This window comes from Tinamus guttatus, unplaced genomic scaffold, assembly GCF_059628265.1.
Source record: "Tinamus guttatus ecotype Peru unplaced genomic scaffold, ASM5962826v1 Tinamus_guttatus_pri_ptg000353l, whole genome shotgun sequence".
NCBI classification, from domain to species: domain Eukaryota; kingdom Metazoa; phylum Chordata; class Aves; order Tinamiformes; family Tinamidae; genus Tinamus; species Tinamus guttatus.
The window spans coordinates 400484-422500 of record NW_028288887.1 but is presented as its reverse complement, the minus strand read 5'-3'; the positions used below and the strand labels follow the sequence as shown (position 1 = coordinate 422500).

The 22017-nt window shown below is 39.5% G+C and overlaps 1 protein-coding gene and 1 pseudogene across 1 annotated transcript in view; one reads left to right on the top strand and one right to left on the bottom strand.

Annotated features, from left to right (window-relative positions):
• LOC104574774 (ras-related protein Rab-3C-like) overlaps positions 1-22017 on the bottom strand; it is a 148659-nt gene that overhangs the window by 5623 nt on the left and 121019 nt on the right. The window lies entirely within an intron of this gene.
• LOC104580027 (endoplasmic reticulum lectin 1 pseudogene) lies at positions 15226-16060 on the top strand (annotated as a pseudogene).

The window sequence follows — 22017 nt, the reverse complement described above, 5'->3', positions numbered from 1 at the left end:
GTTTTTTTTTTAATGATCTATGTTTTGGCCTTTGTGGACAACTGTGGAAAAAAATCTATAGAAGTCATTAGTGAAAATTTATGAAAAAAACCCAGTGGTTAGCCTATTAAATTATTTGAATCTGATCTCCTCCAATTCAAGATTGGGTGGGGATATATTTGTCTCTTTTTTCACAGTCAGACAGTTGTATTTTTGCACTACAGAGTCATTTGTAAACCATGGGCCTCTAGAATCATTAGCAAGAACAAGAACTCTTCTCTTGATACCTAAAAAAATGTTTGGAAGATGAAACATAAGCAAAACTGTAACACTAGTTGTGCAGTCTCACTGGCCTGGTGTATGTGAATAGAAATGTACCCTGTAAATCTTTCACTTTCTACTTGCATTGTAGGCAGGCAATCTACAACATGCTTGAATTTTTATAATGTATAGACACTGAAGAGGCAGATTAATGCAGCAGTGCAATGATCCATTACTTCTAGCGATCAGTGCAAGTCTTGTTCTTCCCATCCTGCAATTTTGTCATATTCCCTGATGGAGAAGAATGCTTGCTGAATGCCAACTAAAGCATTGCTATTTTCACATCTAAAACCCATGCTGTCTTCTGCAGTAATGGTTCAAAGTACTGCAAAGTTACATCAAGGAATTATCAGAGAATTTTGGACCGCTATAACAGAAGGCTCTCACAGATAATATGGAGGCTTATTTCTTTGTTTGAGGGAATGAAATAACCTGTGAAGAACTGTTCAAAAGCCAGTTTTGCAATTCTACTTTGTTTGAAATAAAACCTAAAGGAATGGAAATGTTAAACAGTTCACATTATTATCATATGCACACCATGTGCACACATTGCTTCCGTACTCCCACTCTAGCTGGTTCTCCTAGGAAATTCCATGTAATATTGTTAGTTTACAAAATATTCTTCTGAAAATATTGCTTATTACATCAATAGAGTATTACAAGATTTCATATTGCTATTCCTTCTCTGAGGACTGTTGCAGTCTCTACAAGGGTTAGTTTGCATGGGCTTTTTAGATGTAATTAAGTCACATGTACTGACAGCAAAGAATCAGCCTAATGAAAGTGCTCTAGGGGACCATGTATAATGCTTATCCCAGCAGGTTCAGGGAACATGTTATGCTTCCGATGTTCCGGTTTCAGAAAGGAGCATACGATTAACTGGAAGGCCGCATCTTGCCAGGAAATATAAATAAATAAATAAAATCAAGAAAACAATCCCCTCCCAACTCAAAACCAAAACTTTTTATTTGTCGAAGCTACTGTTGTGTTGAGCTCACTGGTTGTTCTTAAAAACTCTCTCATCTCTGTCCCCAGCATGATGCTTCAAAAGCTCCTTCATGGACTGTCAAGGGTTGAGGTGGATCCGGGTTGTCTACTCCAAAACATTTTTGCTATCTATCTAAGTCTATGTTTTGGAGGAAAGAGAGTTTCAGATAAGCATTGATGAGTTTGGAGGTTTGTCCGACAGTATGCGGTTAAACATCCTTCTTTTACTTGCAGGTGAGAGTGGTAAACCGCTAGCTTCTTTGGAGCAAGAAGGCTTGTCCTCCAGCATTTTCAGGAGCAACCATTTTAATTCTGTAATTGAGGCAATGGAGAGTGTCTTTCCCCCTTCTCCCAATCCCCCTCCTATGATGTGGGATGCTGGGATGGCAAGGGAAGCTCTACCAGTCCCGCCTTTTCAGGGAATGGGATCGTGTCAGGAACACTTTGCTCTCATTGTCTGGGGAAGGCTTGGGCAGGCTTCCCAGTTAATCTGCCTTTTCCATGGCATGTGTCTGACATCTCCCTCTTACTACCACATATCTTCTGTATTTCAGTGCATATCACACTTCCCATTTCTTCCCCCATCCCCTCCTTTATCCCCTCCTAAACCTTATTATTCCCAATGAGGTTATATTACTTAGGCCCCTCTACCTCTCTCTATGCTGCTCATCTATCACTTGGGGATATGATGGAGATGGGGCCTGTCTAGAATGACTCTATACAGAATATTAAATCCTTGTGATGTTTAATGTTGGTGGCCATTTGGGATCTCACTGTGTATCAGCTGCTCTGCACTTGGCACTGAGGCGCTGCAGCAGGGAGGGCAGGGAGAGAGGTGGCCTCAGGCCTCCCATCTGTTCTCCAGAATAATCCACTATTGGTGGGAGATGAACAATCCAAAATACATAAATCTACTAACTCACAACCCCAACTCAGCTTGCTGATTGCGATTTTGAAAACAGTGCTAGATTTTAAGAATTTGAATTGCTCAGAGTCAAAACAAGGCAGAAGTGTCCTGCTTCAAAAAGAAATTTTTCCAGATTTTAGTTGAACTTACTAGCAGCTGGGGGATTTCATAGCTCTAAGAGAATAAATTCTGAGAAACAGCTCAGAATCTTTCCTCCTGCAACTACTGACAAGGAAAATGTGGATACCTATGACTCAAACACAAATCATTGCAACACTAATGTTTGATTATTCTGGCATGTTCCAGCCAAGGGGCAAATATGCTCAATGATTATGACTAATACAAATTCTTTGACAGCCTGCCTTCGTGAACCCCTTTAAAATTACTGAAGCACTTAGTGAAAGCCATGAAAATCAATCAATACTGGAAATAATTATCATAATAGAAAGTTGAGGTAGATGAATCTGTGATTGTAATGGGGTACTGGGCAGAAGTATGCCCTTCTCTTAGAGGAAGCTAGTATATCTCTGCTTTTATTTAGAATAGATAATTGCATATTGAATTTGCTACTGATTTTCTGTGGTGGTACCAGGCACTTGATGACTTAATGTGCTTGTTGACATATGATAGAAAACAGGCTAATGTGTCCCAGTGAAATAGGAGATTTGGACATGGATGGAGGGGGCCAAAAAGGAAATATATATATATATATATATATATATATATAAAATAATTATAATATATATTATAATTATATATATATATTTGTTCTCAATACCAAACAGCTGCAAGGGAAAAGGATCCAGAGAGAAGTGGATGTAACAGCAAAAATGGAATATACTAACTCCTTTACTCTTGCAACAAACTTGGATACAGGAATAATGGCCAGGACTGACAGGATTTGGTCTGTCAGGTATTAGTTAAACATCATTGTAGTTTCTTTCTGGATTAAATGGCAAATGGCTTATGGTTTTAAAATAAGCCAATATTTAAGAAACCAGAAGAAAAGCAATGACTCATCACTTCATTCTGACAAGCTTTATCTTCCTTGTGCAGAATCTACGTGTGCACACCTTGCAGTGAAAGGCTGCCCGTTTAACCCTCCTTCCCTTGCAGGAAGATAAATCAATGATGCAGAAACTGTGTGATGAATGGCACTGACAGAGTTCAGTTCATTTTCAGACAGCAGACTAATCAAAATGAGCATTACACTGAACAGCACAGGTTTTCTATGTTTTAGTAGGAACTGAGTCTGCTTTAGGGAGAATAAATTTATTTTTGCCAGTGAGCAAAGCAGAAAAGCAATATTAACAAAAACCTCACTACAAGTTTCTGAGGTCCTAACTTTGTTTAGAAAACCACACATCACATTTCAGCTTTCATAGGTCATAATGAGGGTCAAATTGTATTTCCAGATCTTTTGTTGGGTAAAACTGAGCTAATCTCCCAACCTATTAGATTTTTATGGAAGAAGATGTCACTTATTTTGCACAAATTATAGCTACCACTCCTCCAAAAAGAGGACAAGGAAATATGGAAGGCCCGATACTGTTTATGCTTTTATTGTTTATGTTTTTAATATTACCTTATTCTTAGGTAAGTATCTTGGTGACAATCCAATATAGTTGTGTGGGAGAAGTGCTAGCGCTAGTTCAGCAATGTCTACTACTGAGAATACCCTGGATCTGTATTTAATACAACACAGTAAGAACTGACATGTCATTGGTTGTTAAATATTTAATTCCGTGTGCTGCCTGTGATGGCAGATAGGTATCACAGAACTTGCTCAATCAGAATGTTTCTTTTTTCCTTTTAATCAACCATTACTATATATCCTTACCTTTCACAAAGAAGTGTCTTCCCATCCATAATTCACTGCCAAGTACTATATTACACTACATTTCATTTTTAGTAATGTACAAATAATTTCCTTAGTAGCTCACCAACAAGCCTTAGTGCCCTGTCTGTATAGTGCTGTTTGTTTGAAATAACAGTCTGTTGTTATCAAAAGAAGATCCATTTTTGACATTAAATTGCAAGTTCAGTGGATGCTTAGTATATGGTAACAAATGAGTATAGTGTGGGCAAGAGACATTCATGTTCAAACTGTAGTTCTTACCTATGTCTCTAGTCAAAGTTAGGATGAAGGACCAGAAGCCTGCAGGGCATACTTAATTTGTATTAAATAAATCAGGTTGCAGATGTCCTTAATTTCTGCATCTTTGGCACAATCTCCGCATCCTGCTTTCTTCCCAGCTGTCATCTACACCTTGAAACTACTATCCAATACCAGCGTAGCAGGAGCTCAATTATGCATTTACTACATGGAAAGGAAAAAGCTTGTGCCCTAAGACAGTGCTATACTCTCTATCCCTCCTCCTCAGTGAGGCCTGAGCACTAACAGCCATCTCTTTAGAAGAAGAGCCCACCAGGTCCAGTCTTCTCCTGTACCTTGTGTGGACAGCACTCTTCAGCTGGCACTTAAGTAATCGTGAAGAAAGGAACAGCCATAGACAAAGTCCCAACATGTCATCCTGACATCCTCAGACTCTGTAGCCTTCATGTCACAAAAGGAGCAGGACAGAGTTGTCACATGAACACTTCTGACCTATAGCGGGGCAAGATGGACTTTGGCTGCAAGTGGGCAGAATTAATAATAGACTGCAAATTCCCTGTCAAAGTCAATTGTACTTCTTCCCTTTTCTGATATGAATTCTGTATTTCCTTTCCATGCCTTTTGCTTGCTAAAAGCTTACACAGACAATAGGGGAGATGCAATAAGGACTTTGATAGACTTAAAAGTCAGAGAGACCTTTCAACTTACTTTACATTTTTGGTCATGATAAAACTATATAAAATACACTTCCAGATTGATATATTATTCACAGAAGTACAAAATCTTCTCCTATAACAAGGTTTACTTATAAGTAGACCAACTAATATGCCACATTTTTCACAGTAGGACATAGTAACAGTACATATTAATGAAGAATTTTTATGTCATGTATAATGCCGCAAGATGTGTCATACTGTGGAAAGCAATTTAGTAACTCACCATACAGACAAAAGGCTGTACATTTTAATTTTCTCCCCACTGAGAAAACCCCCATTAAATTATCATCCTTCAAGGCTCCTACTAGACATGCACAGTGCACACAATCATCAAAGATTAGGGTATAAAAGCATACAGAAAAAAGTATTTACAAGGAAAATAGTATTCATGGAAACAATAAAAAGCAAAATACAGCCTGCACTCACAGATCTTTTGACTATCCCCATGGTTTCATGTCTCAGATACTTCCAAATAAAGGATCCTGTTAATCACCAATTAATGTTGATTGCACAGCCTGTCTTTGGAAGTCTGAGTAATGACCCTACTCAATACAGCTGATCCAGCTCTTCTCTCATATTTCTTTCCAGCTGTGAATAATGATGGAATGGAATATAGGATACATTTACTAAAGCAACTACATTGTCTGTTTGAGTGTATTGCATTTTAAAATAAATGAGCAATTTGATATTACTTTAAAACGTACATTTGGTTACTATTTTGTATTCATGTATATCAGGAAACACATGCAGAAACACATGTATCTCTCCTCAGATTTGTTATTTTTCTCTCTTGCGGTGATGTGATTTTAATATAAAATGAAATTTAAAAAAGGATATTAAAGTGAGGAATCTTGAAGCTGAGCTGCTCATCTTGGTCATACACACTTGGATCCAATATTTCCCACTTTCTCTGTATCAGCAGCCTTTAACCTTGTACTACAAGGCAGCCCAGTAGCCCTTAACCTTTGACTAAATTATTCTGCTGAAAAACCCTTCCTGTGCTTGTGGTGGGTATTTTAGCCTTCCTACTTCAGACCCACGGAGCACCAGCACAGCAACAGTATTCTGGTGATACCAAAGTTTTTATAGACACAGCACAGTAAAGTGTGCATTTACTGGGGTCACACAGGGTGATTTATTTTTCTTTTGTACTTTTTTAATATCAGATTCATATTTCCAATGTATTGTCTTCCCGTCAAAATTTCCTCCACATCAAGTACTTGGCAACAAGTCTCTATTTTAGGGAACTCCTCAGCAAACAGTTCTCCTGAATTCTGTATTGATGTTGACTTTTTTACTGTCATACGTTGCACAGACTCTTTCATATATACCCTGGGCTCATATGCACATGGAATGTGCTCTGAAATGCCTGTGTTAATGTTCTAATGAAGGTTAAAAAATTAGAGCTAATTTCAATCACTGAAAAAGATTACTTGGTCATCAGTGCCACCTGTGATATATTATCACATGCTTTCTCTGTAAGGATTCATCCCAGCTTGCAAGCCATTTGGCAGTGCTATCATGAGTCATTACACCTTTTGTTGATAAGAAAGATATATGAGTGTTTTACTATAACATTGTTATATGACTTTTGCAATGGTACATTTTATATCAGAGCTGCTATAAATTCTACCAACAATTTTGTCTTTAAAGTTGCATATATTTTCCCCCTGGAGGCAGAACAAAGGAATCTTTCCAAATTATATTTGAACCCTGAAGGCATAAAAGTGTGTATCCATCCTTGTGTGCTTGTACCACCTGCATGTGCCAAAGATTTGAGGTAGAACACTTGTGGCCTAGTTTTCATCTGAACACTTGAGCTTCTGCTTTTTTTTTTTTTTCCACGGATACCTAAAACTGGATTGGCAAGAAGGCAACTGCCTTATATTTGTTAAATTATATTGATTAATGAGAAGAATATGCATTACATAATTCTAAATATATATTTTGAGATCCTGAAGTTAAGTTATAAATTACTCTGGCCACAGTTTGCTATTTGGGCCAATATTGAACAAAATTTATTTTGAGGGGTCTGCCAGGAGCAAGAAACAACAGGAGCAAACATTTTACTGTCTACTTACTGCCTGTTGCAGGGTGGCAGGATTGTCCTACTGACTCCCCCTTTGAGCAAGTTGGGATTCTCAAGTAAACTGCAGATTATTTCTGCTAACTCATGGAGGCTGGTGGGAGTCACTGGACTCTAGATTTTATTTTGATGATTTGAAATAAAACAAGAAAAACATCATAAATCATAGTCTTGTGTAATTATTTGAAGTGTAAGTAGTAATTTTACATGATACACAAATCACAAGACTGTGTGTGTGTATATGTCTCTATATATGCATTTACATGTATGTACATTTGGGAGTGCTCATATTTTCCAGTTTTGTTCTGCATTGCAATTCTTAAAATAAAAGATCCCCTGACTCAAGAAGCTGGAACTAAAAAGAACTCCTGAATATGGTGGAAGTTGTCAGCAACATATGCAGGCATGAACACAACCTTTTAGAGTTTTAGAATTTGGAGATTAGATTAAAAACATTCCAGCACTTTTGAAAATTGAGCAAAGTAGTATTTTAATACAATGCAGCCTAAGACATAAATTAAAGTACATCTCAACCTGCAACCATGAGCACTTTAAAGCATGGTTTACAACATGAGCACTTTAAAGCATGGGCCATATTTACTAACTTTCCTATAAGGAATCTATATAACCACACTGTCCACCTTGCTGCCTGCCCACACCTGATTGATAACTTTTCAGTTCATTTGCCAGGCTCAAAGACATTAAGTTTTTACAACAGACCATGGCCTGCAGGCTGAACAAAATTTGCCTCCTGCAGTTGAGAGACTATGTGGCTTTCCTGACCAAGATCCAGTGGCCAATTTTACACGCATACTTCACACCAATAAATGTGTGAATAAGCTTCACAAAGTGTTGTAGCTTGCACAAGCAAATGGTCAAATATGGACATATAAGGAGGAAGGGAGGGACCACAAAGTAGTATGTAGGTGGGGATGTAAATACAGAAACTGAGAGGAAGAAAGAGATAAGGACAGGAGAGAGATGAGATGACAGTATAAGCCAAAATACAAGGAAAAAAAACCCCAGGATTTCTTAATTTAACTGCTCACAAAGATATCTATTTATGCATATTATCTATGCATATGTAGATATAGTTCATAAATAGGAAGGTATCCAACCCAACACCAACCTGAAGCACAGATGTGGGAGGTTTGGGAAGAAATGCAGAATAGACTGAAATGTAACTAAACTGTTGCCCTCTCCTCTCCAGGGCAAGAGAGTCCCTTGGGAGCACATGGAAGGGCTCCAGAGGAAAGGGGCTTGTCCTGTGGAACAGAACAAGGACAATGTGGACATTGTTTTCCATTGCAATCTCATGGCCTCGAGGTGAACTCCAGTCTTCCATACAAAAGTAGGGAAAAGAATTTAGGCAGCAGCATTTAAATCTATATTGTTCTTTCTGATTCTTCAAAGCAGTGCTAAATAGATCAATCATTTGGTAAACAAATTTAAACTTCTACCCTCTGGACAGCTGGCAGGGGAAGGACTGAGAGGCTGAGAAAGAAATAATGAATTATCTGAAACCAGTCCAATAATGTAAAGTGGGGTGTACATGAACAGATGCTGATGGGTAATCCAACAACTTTTCTAAAATTTTGGCAAATAATCTCTGAACAATGAAGTGCCACACTATCCTTAATCAGGTTAGAGGAGGAAGATAAATGAGATAAAACACAGAGATCACAGAAAGTGACATAAAAGGTGGTATTAACCAGTTGTAAACTGCATGTTGCATATCTCTATATCATGCATAAGTGAATGAGCAGTTCTGTGTGCAGAAAACAAACAAATAAATATCCCTAATCTTACTAAAACCCACACAAATATGCTGTATTTTTAAATGTAATATAATTGAAAATTTAGGAAACCTCTCCTCCCTCCTCTTAATTTTGCCTTGCAGGTTTCCCTATTTTTTGAATAACATTAGAAAACTCTCATTGGATTCTAAAAAATGGCTGCTTAAACAGAAAACTGATGAATAACCAGTATTTAAACAAAAGGAACATCTAAAGGCAACGCACTCCTACCAAAGGTATAAATCTTCGAAACGCAGATTGCTGATTTACTTCCCATTTACTCATGCAGATCAAAACTAAATATTAAAAATCAAGATAAATTAAGAGCATGCTCCCAGTTGGGGTGAAAAGAACTTGAATATAAACAACTCACCTGAAAAGAAGAGATATATGAGAGGGAGGTAGCTGCTATATTACACACCGAAAAGGAGTTGGGCCTATAGCATATATGAGCAATATGCACAAAGTCATCTTTGGCTGTTTTCAGAGGAGAGGCAGGGGTGCTGCAGGAAGATACCACAGAATCCTTATATGGAAGGAAGACAGTGTGGAGCAGCATGCAAAGCAGGAGGAATTAAATGTGCTGATTAAATGAACAGCTTGTTTTTTGTACCTCAGTTAAGTTCAAAGCTTTCTGGCCAACCACTTTAAGCATACCTAGCAATCAAGAGGAAAAAAAAAAAAAAGACTTGGTTATAAAATCCTCATGCAGGGAAGGAGTAGCTAATGTAAAACTGATCTTTTTATTTGATTATGTCCCTCACCTTTGTTCTGGGCTTGAAAAAGACAACACAATACTTTTAATGCAGGTATAACTGCTAGATGCTGGGCAAGTGAATAATGGGGAGACCCTCAACTCTGCAGCTGTAGCGAGAAGCTGAGGACAAGCCTCTCTATCCTGAAGGCTGAAAGAGGGGGCAAACAGGACTCCCCAAAATGACACCTAGGTGTGCTGCAACCTCATTGTCTGTGTGCAAATGGAGCCAAACAGTCAGCACTTCTTCTTCCGCTAAGTGTCTGTATCTAAGCAGAGGGATGGCTGGGATCTAATCCTGGTGATAACAGAGTCCTACTGCACATCCCCAGTGAGGTGGAGGTGGCCCCGAGGACTCGCTGCAGAAAACAAAGCTCTCCTTCCCATTAGAGACAGCAAAGGAGGTGCAAACATCCCAGATTGTGAGTCTTCAATCTCAGAATGAGGGCAAGAGGAAGAGAAATATTTTAACTTGTAGTCTGAAATGCTGATACATGAATTACTGGCAGGCTGTCCAGGGTCCTCGGGCTAGGCTGGTCTAGGCTGTCCTCAGGTTTTCCTTTCTTTTTTTTTTTGGCAAACTGTTTTGTACTACAGCCCTTTAAAAATGATGACAGGATTTCAGAGAAAGGAGAAAGGACATCTAACATTTGGAGTCACACTGTCCTGAGCATTGAATATAGATGCTGAATTCTGTGAAATTAGGATGGTTGTCGAAGTCCCTCACTATGGATTTAGGAGTCCATTTTTAGATGGGCAATATAGAACAGTCCTAGAATGATTATGGCTATCCTCTTCTTGACCTTTTGCATACACAAAATGGATGTAAACATTAAACTGTCCTTTCTGCACTCACCCTCAAGCCCTGAGAAGAACTCTAAGACGCTAATTGTTAGTGCTTTCTAGCGGTCTCCAGCATAGTGTGTAAGTACATGGATGACGTCAAGGGGTGATCTTGACGTGATTCTTGACTGATTCTTTCACTAACAAACAAAATAAATCAAATATATTTTTTTCTTCTCTGGAATCCCAGATTACTGCTGCTTATTGGAATGCTTCTTTGCAAAATACTTTATGTTTCTCATGTTTCACCATGCTACCAAACCTCTCCTTTGCCTCATTGAAAACTCCAAGCTTGAAGCCTCATCTGTCACATTTTTCTAACATCCACACATTCTCCCAAGCTGTCCTTTGGAAAAACAACATCATGCTATCCTCCTGTGAACCTCTCCTGAAGAACAACCTGTGTAGTGATGGTTCTGTGTAATGAGTAGTCAGCTGGAGTGCTGTAGTTAGCACAGTAAATCTCAGTTTCATTGGTATCCTGAATTTATCCGAGTTGCTTTATATCCTTATTTCTTATGTCTCTGCTCATGTTTTACTTTTCTTTTTTTTAATCCGGGATTTTTTTTAATATACTCATATACAATGATTAGTATGTCGCATCCTCCCTCCAAATCAGTAACAGAGAGTTCTGCAAACTATAAGGAAAAGTCCAAGAACTAGACCAGACTGTGGACCAGAGTAAGTAACATGGCCTTACCACACAGTATTGGTTTGTAGATGTCTTGGTGCAGGGCCAGAACGCAGCCAAGAAAGGAAACCAGAAACCAAAATAGATGAAATAATAGATGAAAGAGGAAGACTTAAGAGCTCTATGGACTGTGTACACATGAAGACCTCGGGCTACTGTTTGCTTCTGCTGTGCAGGAAAACAGGACGCTTTGTGCCCATTTGTAAATTTAAAAAAGTTGTATTATACCTGAATAATAGAATCAATTTCTCTGTCTCATAGAAATAATTGTGCAAAAGGCTGAATATCAGCTAACTGTGTGGGTTAAGGGAACACTGGCAACAATACTAAAAGAGCACTGCATTTATATAAAAAGCTACTCCTAATTATTCCTATAATGACAGAATGAGTAGGTACCTTACAGGCATCATGAAATACCACACACTTCATAGCCTTTTGAAGCTTTAGTAATAAAATAAAATAAAGTATAAACTCCTGATGTTTACTGTACTTTAAAGGAGATTGTATACCACCACACAGTGAAAGAGAATAAAATTTGTTCTGTAATAAGTTCCAAAGGGAAAACTGTACTTAGCTCAAGCACTCTTTGAAGAAATATTTTCTCTAATCCTCAAGAATCATTTTTGTCATGGTTGTGAACCAGATATTTGGCATAATTTATTTGGACTGTTTAAGAGTATTTGAAACTCTTTTTTAAGAAGGAAAAAAAATGACCATTTTGACACCTGAACTGTGAGGAAATCAGCTGTGGTCGTTGTCTGTTCCTTGACTCTGCTAGATTTTTATCATAGCAAACCAAGCATAATGTCCCTTATATATTTACTTACATGCAATGATTTAGCTTAAACTGATGATGAACTTGAACTATGGCTCTGGGTTGTGAGTTGGCTGTGATAAAGATCCATATTTTGTTCTGCTGAGCTGCATATACCAGCAATGATACACAGAGAAAGAGTGGTCAGACAGGTGAGGCTGGAAAGTAATATCTCAAGCCACTGCATCTGTTCACCTGGTAAATACAAACTAAAATAGGTGATGAACACTTAAATACCATGATAGTTCAGAAACTGGCTAAGAGACAACACAAAGAGGGAAAAAGAACAATATTTAATGCAGTGAAAAAAGGAGCAGCATTGCCTCCAATTTTTGGTCAACAACAAAATAATAACCTTCTGAAAAACAGGGTAGAATGACAGAGTAAAATAAAGTCAAATGAGAAGGTAAAATGACACATGGACATATAACTTAGGATAGTCGAGATGAAAGATGACTGAAAATTTTCATGTGAAATTAAGGAATCAAAGTGAATGGACAGAATGATGGCTGGTAAAATTTAGTGTTACTAAATTTAAGACATGCACATTAGAAAGGATAATCTGAACTACTTGTCTTCTCTAATGAAGTCTAAATTAACTACAACCACTTAGGAAAAATCTCAAGTGTCATTGCAAGCTACTGAATGAAAACCAGTGTTCCACGTGCAGCAACAGTTAAATAATCAAGCAAAATTTTGCCTGCACGTATAACATAGCAGAATAGAGATTTGAAAAAATGTTATTTCCTGCCCAAGGTAGTTGGCCAAATTTTAGGGCTTTCTAAGAGGGCCTTTTGTTTTGTTTTGTTTTGTTTCTTTTTGCTAGTAGAAGATGGTGGCACTTAGGTCTTTGATGAATTTCTCTTACATACAAAAATGTGCACAACCCTGAGATCACAATAGAAATTAAATGAATCAATTATTTTGCTTAGAATCCCCAAATATCATAAAAACAGCATATTGCCCAATGAATCCCTTGTACCTTCTCTGATGTCCGTATTTCGTGTTTTCCTCTGATCGTTTTTGACTGCTTCTCTGCCTTTAGACACATGGGATAGGCTCCACCTTATTTAACCTGAGGCATTTACACTATAGGTGTTCATGACTGATTTACTCAATGTTGACTGCCTCACTGAGGAGAGAAAGGCACTTTTATGATGGGAGACACACAACACATTTTAGATGTCTTTCTTAGGACAAAGTGAATTATATGCTAGAAGTGCCTGCTTTGCTGCTAGGGATATAAAGTGAGCTTAGAATAATTAGCACACGACAAATGCTGACACCTTCTCAGATGAATGCTGACCTTACAGTTCATCAGGAAATCATGACCCAAGCTCTATCACAGATTAGTTGTTTACAACTTTTTTTTTTTTTTTTTACAAACTTTTCTGTTTAGTCCAGCTCTATTTTTTGGTCCAATAGAAGCAGATCTTACTTCCAGTTAATTGTAACCTGAATTAAAAAAAGATTGATTTGAAAGTATCTGGCTGACAAAATATTCCTCATCTAAACAGAAAAGGAAACTAAATTCGATATTGGTGCAACTTAGCATCCCAGTACCCCAGAAGTAATAGAATATATCCAGAAAGAAACTACATTTGGATGATTGGTGATAAGCACAAAGGTCTCCTGCATGGAACTGAGCGGAATGCTCAAGTTTGTGTATTCACCAATAAGGGGATTCCCCCACAGTCTGGCTGAAGAGCAGGACAAAGGGAGGGGGGAGACTGAGCGGAGCCATGAGTGAGTGGGACAAAAGAGCATCTGCCAAGAGGTGGGGGCCTTTACAAAGGAGGGAAATAGGGGAATTCCCCCACACTCTTCAGCAAGGGGGACAAGGAGTCAGGTGACCTTAGGTGAGAACAGATGGAGGGAGGCAGGGAGTTGGGTGTAGGCGGGCCAGGTCTGACGGAAAGGACCATTGAAATCTCACTGGTGAGTACTGTGGGACAGTGGGGAACAAAAGGGTTGACGACCCCGACATGGATGCCCAGGGAGGGCAGCAAAGGGAAGCCAAAAGAGGGTGCTGGGAAAAGGAATGACGACCTCGACTTATCCCCATATAGTCTCTTGGGGAGACTGTTGAGGGTTTGGGATGCAGCCACGCGGCCAGCACGTGACCAGGCAGCTCATTGAACGGCCTCACGCGAGATCACCTGCCTGATTGGCTGGTTGGGTTGCTGGGCTCCTTGTGCTGCCCAGGCAGGGCAGGGGCTGCTCTGGGCTCGGAAGCTCTGTAAGTTGTGTTTAACCCTAAATAAAGGTCTTAGGCTTGTTCGTCAGTAATCTCAATAATCACCCGCACACTCAACCTGGTGGGTTGAAAAGAAAGCCAGCCTATTCCAACCTTTTACCCAGGGCAACGCAGTGGCGTCTCACGCGTGCCGGTGGCAGGGAGTTATTGTCTCGTCAGACCTCCCACAGTCCACCACACCAGAAATCGGGGCACCCCTTAACCTCCTGAATTGTACAATAGCTTACCTCGAGGTTTTTCAAGATCCGGGGACCTGGAACGTCATCAGGTAGCGCTCCCCCTGGACCTCGGAGTTCCCTTAAGCTTGCGAGGTGCTGTCCGGTCACCAAGGGAAGGCGGAATCCGGGGACCTGGAACATCATCAGGTAGCGCTCCTCCGGAAGCGTTCCCCCGGTGATGTCGGGCGGCCCTTCCCAACCAGGGAGGGCCTGGCGATTACTGAGCTCCCGGACGAGCCCCCAAAATGTTAGTCCGTAATCTCATTAATCACCCGCACACTCAACCTGGTGGGTTGAAAAGCAAGCTTTTAGTAGCCTGCTGGCAGCAGACCTCTTACAGTTTGCCTGAGATCCACACCATCTTAGGAAAAAGTTTGTGTTTTTATAGACAGCTGCAACTCCTTCATACGTTATTTGCAGTTACCAGTTCTTCACAGCTGATCTTATCTCATGGTTGCAGCAAGAGCAGGGTGGCTCAGCATAAGTAGCAAGCTATGTTCACAGAAGCAAATAGCGAAATTAGGTACCTAGTCACCTCAACCTTATTAACTTCTTATATGGCCCCTCTTTGTACAGGGTCCTACAGGCTCACCAGCCAAATTCCGGTGGCAGCCGCGCTGCTCGGCAGGATCTTGCTGTGGGCGGTGGGCGGGCCGAGCCGCAGCGCCCCCTGCAGGACGACCTGGCCCAGCACCGAGCTCAGCCTGTCCGCGAGCAGGGCTCTGTGTAACCGCATCGTCATGACCACTGCCGATATCCTTCTGCTCATGTCCAGTGGCAGTGAGGAAGAAGAGAAGGGCTACAACGGTCCTACTCCAGGAGAACTGCTGGAACGTCTTTTTAAGAAGAGAAAGAAGCTGGAACGCCTTTTTAAGAAGAGAAAGAAGCTGTTCAGAAAATAAACATCCAAGAATAATGTCTTAGGAAAATGATGATAAAGAACCCCCTGTCAGAACCGGATCAAGAAGAAGAGGAAAATCCAAAAGAGAGTGTGAAAAGAGATATCTACAAAAAATACAGAAGAGTAGATGACCCCATACTATCCTGTAGAAATGGGAAATGGCACACCTTGTAGCTTCAGACAAAACCTACCTGGATCAAGCACAGTGATGTACACCTGCCATCCAGAAGCTAAGCACGAGATTGTCTCTATAGCCAAAATCACAACTTGTGAATATGAAGGGGTTATACTGACATCTCTGTTATGCAGCCATCCTAAATATAGGTTCAGGGCTTCCCCTGTGAATGACATCTTTTGCCAGCCACTACCATGATTGCCACTTAAACCCCATAACCTGGAACGGCTGGAGAAACAGCAAGAATTGATGAAGATGCCTTTTAGAAGAATTAAGGAGGAAGAAATGCATTCAACAAAAGAAGAGAAATTTTCTTCCATCCATAAACCAGCTGCTGTTGGAAACCACCAACTCTCGACTGTGGGAACAACCCATATCTCCAAACTGACTGATGAGCAACTTATAAAGGAGTTTCTTAGTGGTTCCTACTGCTTCCATGGGAGGGGTTGGTTGGTGGAAGTACAAATTCTGCTACCACAAGGATAAGGAAAATGGATGAGGCCCCACCAATGCTGCGGTATTTTGGCGGAAAAGAACCACCCCAACCTCATAAAGCCATGGTGGAGGTGAGGGACCCGGGGACGGGCCAGTGTGAAAAGCAGTACCACTGATAACATGGGGGCGAGGGTATGCTTGTGTCTCCACAAATCAAGGCCCGCAGTGGATTCCTGCGCGATGGGTCTGACCAGCACTGGAAGCAGCCTCCTCCTCCCTTTCTTCATTATCCTCACTGGAACCATAATGGCAAAAAAAAAAAAAAAAAGGGGGGGGGATATGTTGCAGTCAGCCTGGGGCCAGTGATGGTCAGGGGCCTGAGCAGGAGAGGCAGGAGCCGCAGCCAGGGGGCCAGCGCTTGACCAGGCAGCTCATTGGGTGGCCTTGCATGTGGTCGGCGCGAGATCACCTGCCTGATTGGCTGGTTGGGTTGCTGGGCTCCTTGTGCTGTCCAGGCAGGGCAGGGGTGGCTCCGGGATCGGAAACTCTGTAAGTTGTGTTTAACCCTAAATAAAGGTCTTTGGCTCACCATCACAGAGACCCTGCTCCTCCATACACCCGCAGAGCTGAGGAATTACAGACCAGTAAGCCCACTTAATCACTGAAAATATTTAAAATAGAAAAATTTACTGGCTCCTTAGATATAGCAAGTTCATAAAAAGTAGTCAGCACAGATTTGTACTGTCATTGCTATGTCACTAACAATTGTCAAGCTAGATGGTATCTCTGAATGGGGTCTGTCAATGCATTGCTGTTTACTACTGTATTAATGACTTGGATGACAGAACTGATCAAATTCGAAGATACCCAGCTAGAAGGAAGAATTTGAAAGCACTTCAGAGAACAGGTTCAGAATTCTAAAGATTGTGATAAACTTGTGAAGCAATCAATAAAATGAAATTCAATATAGACAGGTGCAAAGTGCTATATTCTGAAAGAAAGGAGCAAATGCATAACTACGAACTCTGAAATAACTGACTAGTTATTCTGATAGTGTTTCTCAAGAAAAGCAACCAAAATTTCAATATGAGTAACAGAATGACAAGACAAATCTCACTCTCGACAGGGTTAAGAGGTGCTTCACAGAACAGGGATTACTCATTCTACTCAGCAGTTGCCCCAACCTTTGATCTCTTTTGGGTGGGAGTAGATAAAAAAAAGTCAGATCAGCAGTTTAGAAAATATGATTTGTGAACAAATATGAAGGAGTTACCAGTTTAATTTAGATAAATAAATAGTGGGAGAAGAAGGAGCATGATAACAGTCCTCTAATGCATAATAATCAGATTAAAAAGTTAATTAAATAAATAAATACAGGAGTGCTCAACCTTAACTGGAGACAGATCAAGAAGCAATTTGCCTAATTTGCAATGAAGTAGCTTTTGGCCTTAGAGTAAGATTTCAAATAGTAAGAGTAGATAACCACTGAAATAGAGAGTCATGGAAGATATGGGATCTCTTCTCCAGTGACTTTTAAGAATAAGATAGACGAATGTTTTTTTAGGAAGAAGGTAGGCCAGTGGATTCTAAACTCAACTTTAGGGCTACAGTGGTAAATTATATGGCACTGAGTAACTATGGTAAGCGGTTCACTAATGGCTTGCAAAAATCAATTACTTCAGTATACTTAACATCTGGATGATATACATTGCATAGGCCATGACAAATTTTGAGCACTCACACTAGCCCACTATGTTGAAAATATCTAGTACAGGGCTATGAACTAGACATTCTTCTGGGGTTCCCACAGTGGGAAGGTGGGGAGGTCTGATTTCATGCCACTTCTTTCTCAGGGATGTAGCTGACAAGCTTGGCTTACTTTGATTAGATGCTACTGAATAGCTTCTTCTATGGCAAAGCGGTTTGCTGCACTTCTTATTAGAGTCACCCAGGCATACATCAGCAATTTTCTTTGCACCTTGCAGATGTGCTATGTGCATTCTTTATTCTATTTCAGAGAGAATTCTTATATATTCACTACAGTACCACACTGGAAAATACGACAAATCTGAGAATCCCCCATATTGTCCAGAGCCCTTTATTATACAAATCTAACAAAGGATAAAGGTGAGATATTTGACATGAGTTGAGCATCCGTGCTACAACTATGGAATGATTTATCAAAACAGATGAAACAACCCTCTGCCTCTGGCTCGCTCACAATGTCTTTGCCCATGAGCAAATATTAAATGAAAATGTTTGCTAGCTGCAATGTCATTTTGGTCCTGAATGTCCACAATAATTTTTGCATTATTTCTTTCTGGAACAGTGAGCACTCATAATTCACAAGCAGAATTCAACAAAGGCAGAACATTGGATTGAGCATTTTTAATTTCAGCCTTATGTATCCACTCCAAGTTAGTTGCTTTGCATCCTTATAAGTCAAAGCAAAGACACAGGACCTGGCAGAGGGGCTGTTCATTCCACTGTATAATGACTGTGGTCACACTTAGGAAAGTTTTGTAGATACATTTCCCCTCAGAGGTTCTTATTCCTCTTCTTTGACTCTAAAGAGAGTCAAAGACTCTTGATGACTACATTAGACTACGATGTAGTTTAAAGTTAGGAGAAATTAATTGCTATAACTAACTGAGCATTTAGTTCGGTCATCTCTACACAAGTCTGAAAGGTCTAAGTACTGATTAGTATGCAATACATGTAGAAAGTAAACAGACTTTGCAACTTTGCATTAAGAAATTGAAGATAGAAGATATGAAGAGATGAGGAAAATTAACTTTGGAATAGAAATAAAAAGATATAAGAAGGGAAAAAAAAAAAAAAGGCAGCAGAGACCTGAGCAATTACCAAGACAAACAGTTCCCAACAAACTACCAAACTCCCCCAAAGTGGGAATTTACTGAACATGAAGTACATGTTCTACAACTTCCGTATAACCTAGATAATAAGAAGTTTTCCAAATAACACAATTAATAAGTTCTTCTCTTGTGATCAAAATGTCATTTTTTAAAAACAAGTCCTAAACAGAATAGTGATATATCAACACCTTTAATAAAGGAATATCGTACCTTTTAAATAAATGTACCCTTTAAAAAAATGCTTTCTTGACTATGCAGAAATGACCTATGATGTGTTTTATACTGACTATTTCATTTTCCACATTTCCAGAAGTATCATCCAGAGCAATCACAAGCATTGAAGTGTACTCATGACAGTAGCTTTTTTTTTCTTCTAATTCTGTGACAATAGAAGACTAATTACAATGCCATCTTGAATTGAAATTTGGGATGATCCTTGGTCTTATGAACTAAATAGAAGGCATGGACATTTGAACCACATCATTGTATTCACTCCTATATGGTTGAAGAGACCTTGCCAGAATGTTATTTATTTGCTGAATCGCCTGCTCCTTTAATTTAGGACAGTGCCCAGTGTAGGTAGCATATTTTATTACATTTATTTATCTACCTGATATAACTGGTCTGTTTTCAGATAACAAATTAAATTTTCAAAAATAAAGCAGAAAGTGTTAATCAGACTGTAGACTGTAGGCAATTACTTAAGCAAGGCAGCTTGGTATTCCTTGGTTAATGGCAGTATATTATATGATTAATAGGTTCCTAGATTTAGAGCATTTTTACTGGATTACTATATGGATGATCATATGTTACACTATTATTAAGTCCTCTATTAAAGTGAGCTATAGATTTGATACATATGCTATTTCCTCAGAAGAGATGCAGTTTCTGTGTTGCAAGAATTGCTTTGTTTTATTTTGCTCTAAGAGCAATTTAGAAAATTCTAAATTTTATTGTTAATATTTAAATAAAGCAAAAGTAAAATAAGTTATTAATGAAACAAGGTTTCTATAAAATACTGGCAACATTCAAAATGTCCTTAATTAGGTATCATGTTCATAGCCCTTTCCGGATGAAGGAAACTGTTTTTGCAAGACTTGCCACTGCCTTCCTCCATTTTGTTCTGTACTCTCCTGTCATTCATTTTGTCTTTTTGTCCTCCAAAAGGGCTTTTGTCTCAATGGGAAAAAATCATTTTAAGAAACAAAATGAATGACCTGTCAAACCTTTTACAGGAAATATTTAAATGTGTGTAGAAGGGTGAGAAATATGCAAATGGAGCTCTCTAAAGCAAGTGTTTTGCCTTTATGTTCTATTACCAGATGTGAGGAGCTGCCACTGAATGCATGAGAGAAGATGGCAATTTATGCATTAAATGGTAATATTGAATATCATGTGCTCCTACTGACAGATCCTTATTACTCTTGCTAAAACACAGTGCCCTTCATAGCCTGTATAGAAAACAGAGAACAAAGGAAACTAGTGACCTGAAAAACAGATACCCAGGAATCCATTCAAAATTAATCTACTTATCCTGTAAGAGCAATTTGTTTGAGTGCTGTTTGGCACTGTGCGGAAAAATCTCACTGTCAAGAACTGAATGTCCAAAAAGGAGAGAGAGGAATCCTAAAACTTTATTCAAATAAAGGGAGAGTCCACCAGGCATATCCCTGTGGGGTCTCTCAAATTGCTGGGGGACGCAGCCCCTCTTTTATCCTAATTTCCTGACCGAGGGACGCCCTCTCCTTTTCCCCATTGGCCAAAGTACTCAGAAGTTACAGGCTTCCCGGCCTGCCTACACCGAACTCCCTGCCTCCTGCCATCTGTTCTCACCTGAGGTCACCTGACTCCTTTGTCCCCCTTGCTGAAGAATGTGGGGGAATTCCCCTATTTCCCTCCTTTGTAAAGGCCCCCATCTCTTGGCAGATGCTCTTTTGTCCCACTCACTCATGGCTCTGCTCAGTCTCCCCCCTCCCTTTGTCCTGCTCTTAAGCCAGACTGTGGGAGAATCCCCTTATTGGTGAATACACAAACTTGAGCATTCCGCTCAGCGCCACTTACAATACCTCTAAAAACGTGCTACTGAGACACCTGCATTAACAGTTTAAATATTAACCACCTCCTATTTACTTTTGTTGTCTCCTTTGTGATGGTGGAAAGCAAGCAGCATGTAGTGTGTGTGCGCATATGTGTGTGTGAAAGTTCAGACTATATCTCAGGAAATGAAAAAAAAACATTCAGCTTTCTCAAAACAGGTGGAAGCACAGCAGAGATTTATAAAGGATGGGATTGTTTACCTTGGAAACAGGTTTGAATTCTTTCATCAAACAACAAGATACTCAGGGTTGACCTATTTCAAACTGCTGTATATGGTTTTAAGGTGGAAATTTTTGCAAAGTTTATGTATAAAGTTCTTCACATCTACCTTGGATATTTGTGTATTGCTTAAATGTATAACCTCTACACTTCTAATCCTTTAAAATGAGGAAGATTTCTAATCCTTTGAAGTAAAGAAGATATTTAAAAACAGTAAAGCTAAAATGTGGAAGTATGTGATAATCTCCTTGACAGTAATTTGTAAGTGTTGACATTTTACACACTTTACATGGCATTTTTGCATGAAGCTACTACAGCTAGCACTCAGTTCTGATGAGGCATTTAATGCAACACATTAATGATAGAAGGCAACTATATAAACAAATTTACATTTCCCATCACATCCTATTAAATGTCATGGCATAAAAAAAATAGAAATAGAAATGATCCTTAATGTATATGCATACATACAGAGGCATACCTACAGCAAATGTCACTAATTCAGGTATCCTCCTGGGAAATCTGCCTAAGTTGTACAGTGCAAAGCAGCACCACACAGAGCTGGGACATTAGATCCCTGAAGTGGTCAGTGTAGCATGGGGTAGTTATCATCAATTATCATCTGGTCCAAACTATTTCGGGTCCTTTACTGTCTGTTCCTTGGCATCATGGAAAGCCCAAGTTGGAGAATGAACAGGAAGAAAGGGAAGTAAAAGACTTATGGACTAGAATTCAGCTGAACTTGGTGAAGGAAGAAGATAATTGGTAATTGTATAGAGCACTACTGTGCAAATAGGATTGCAATCCTAATTTACAGTTAGTTTACATT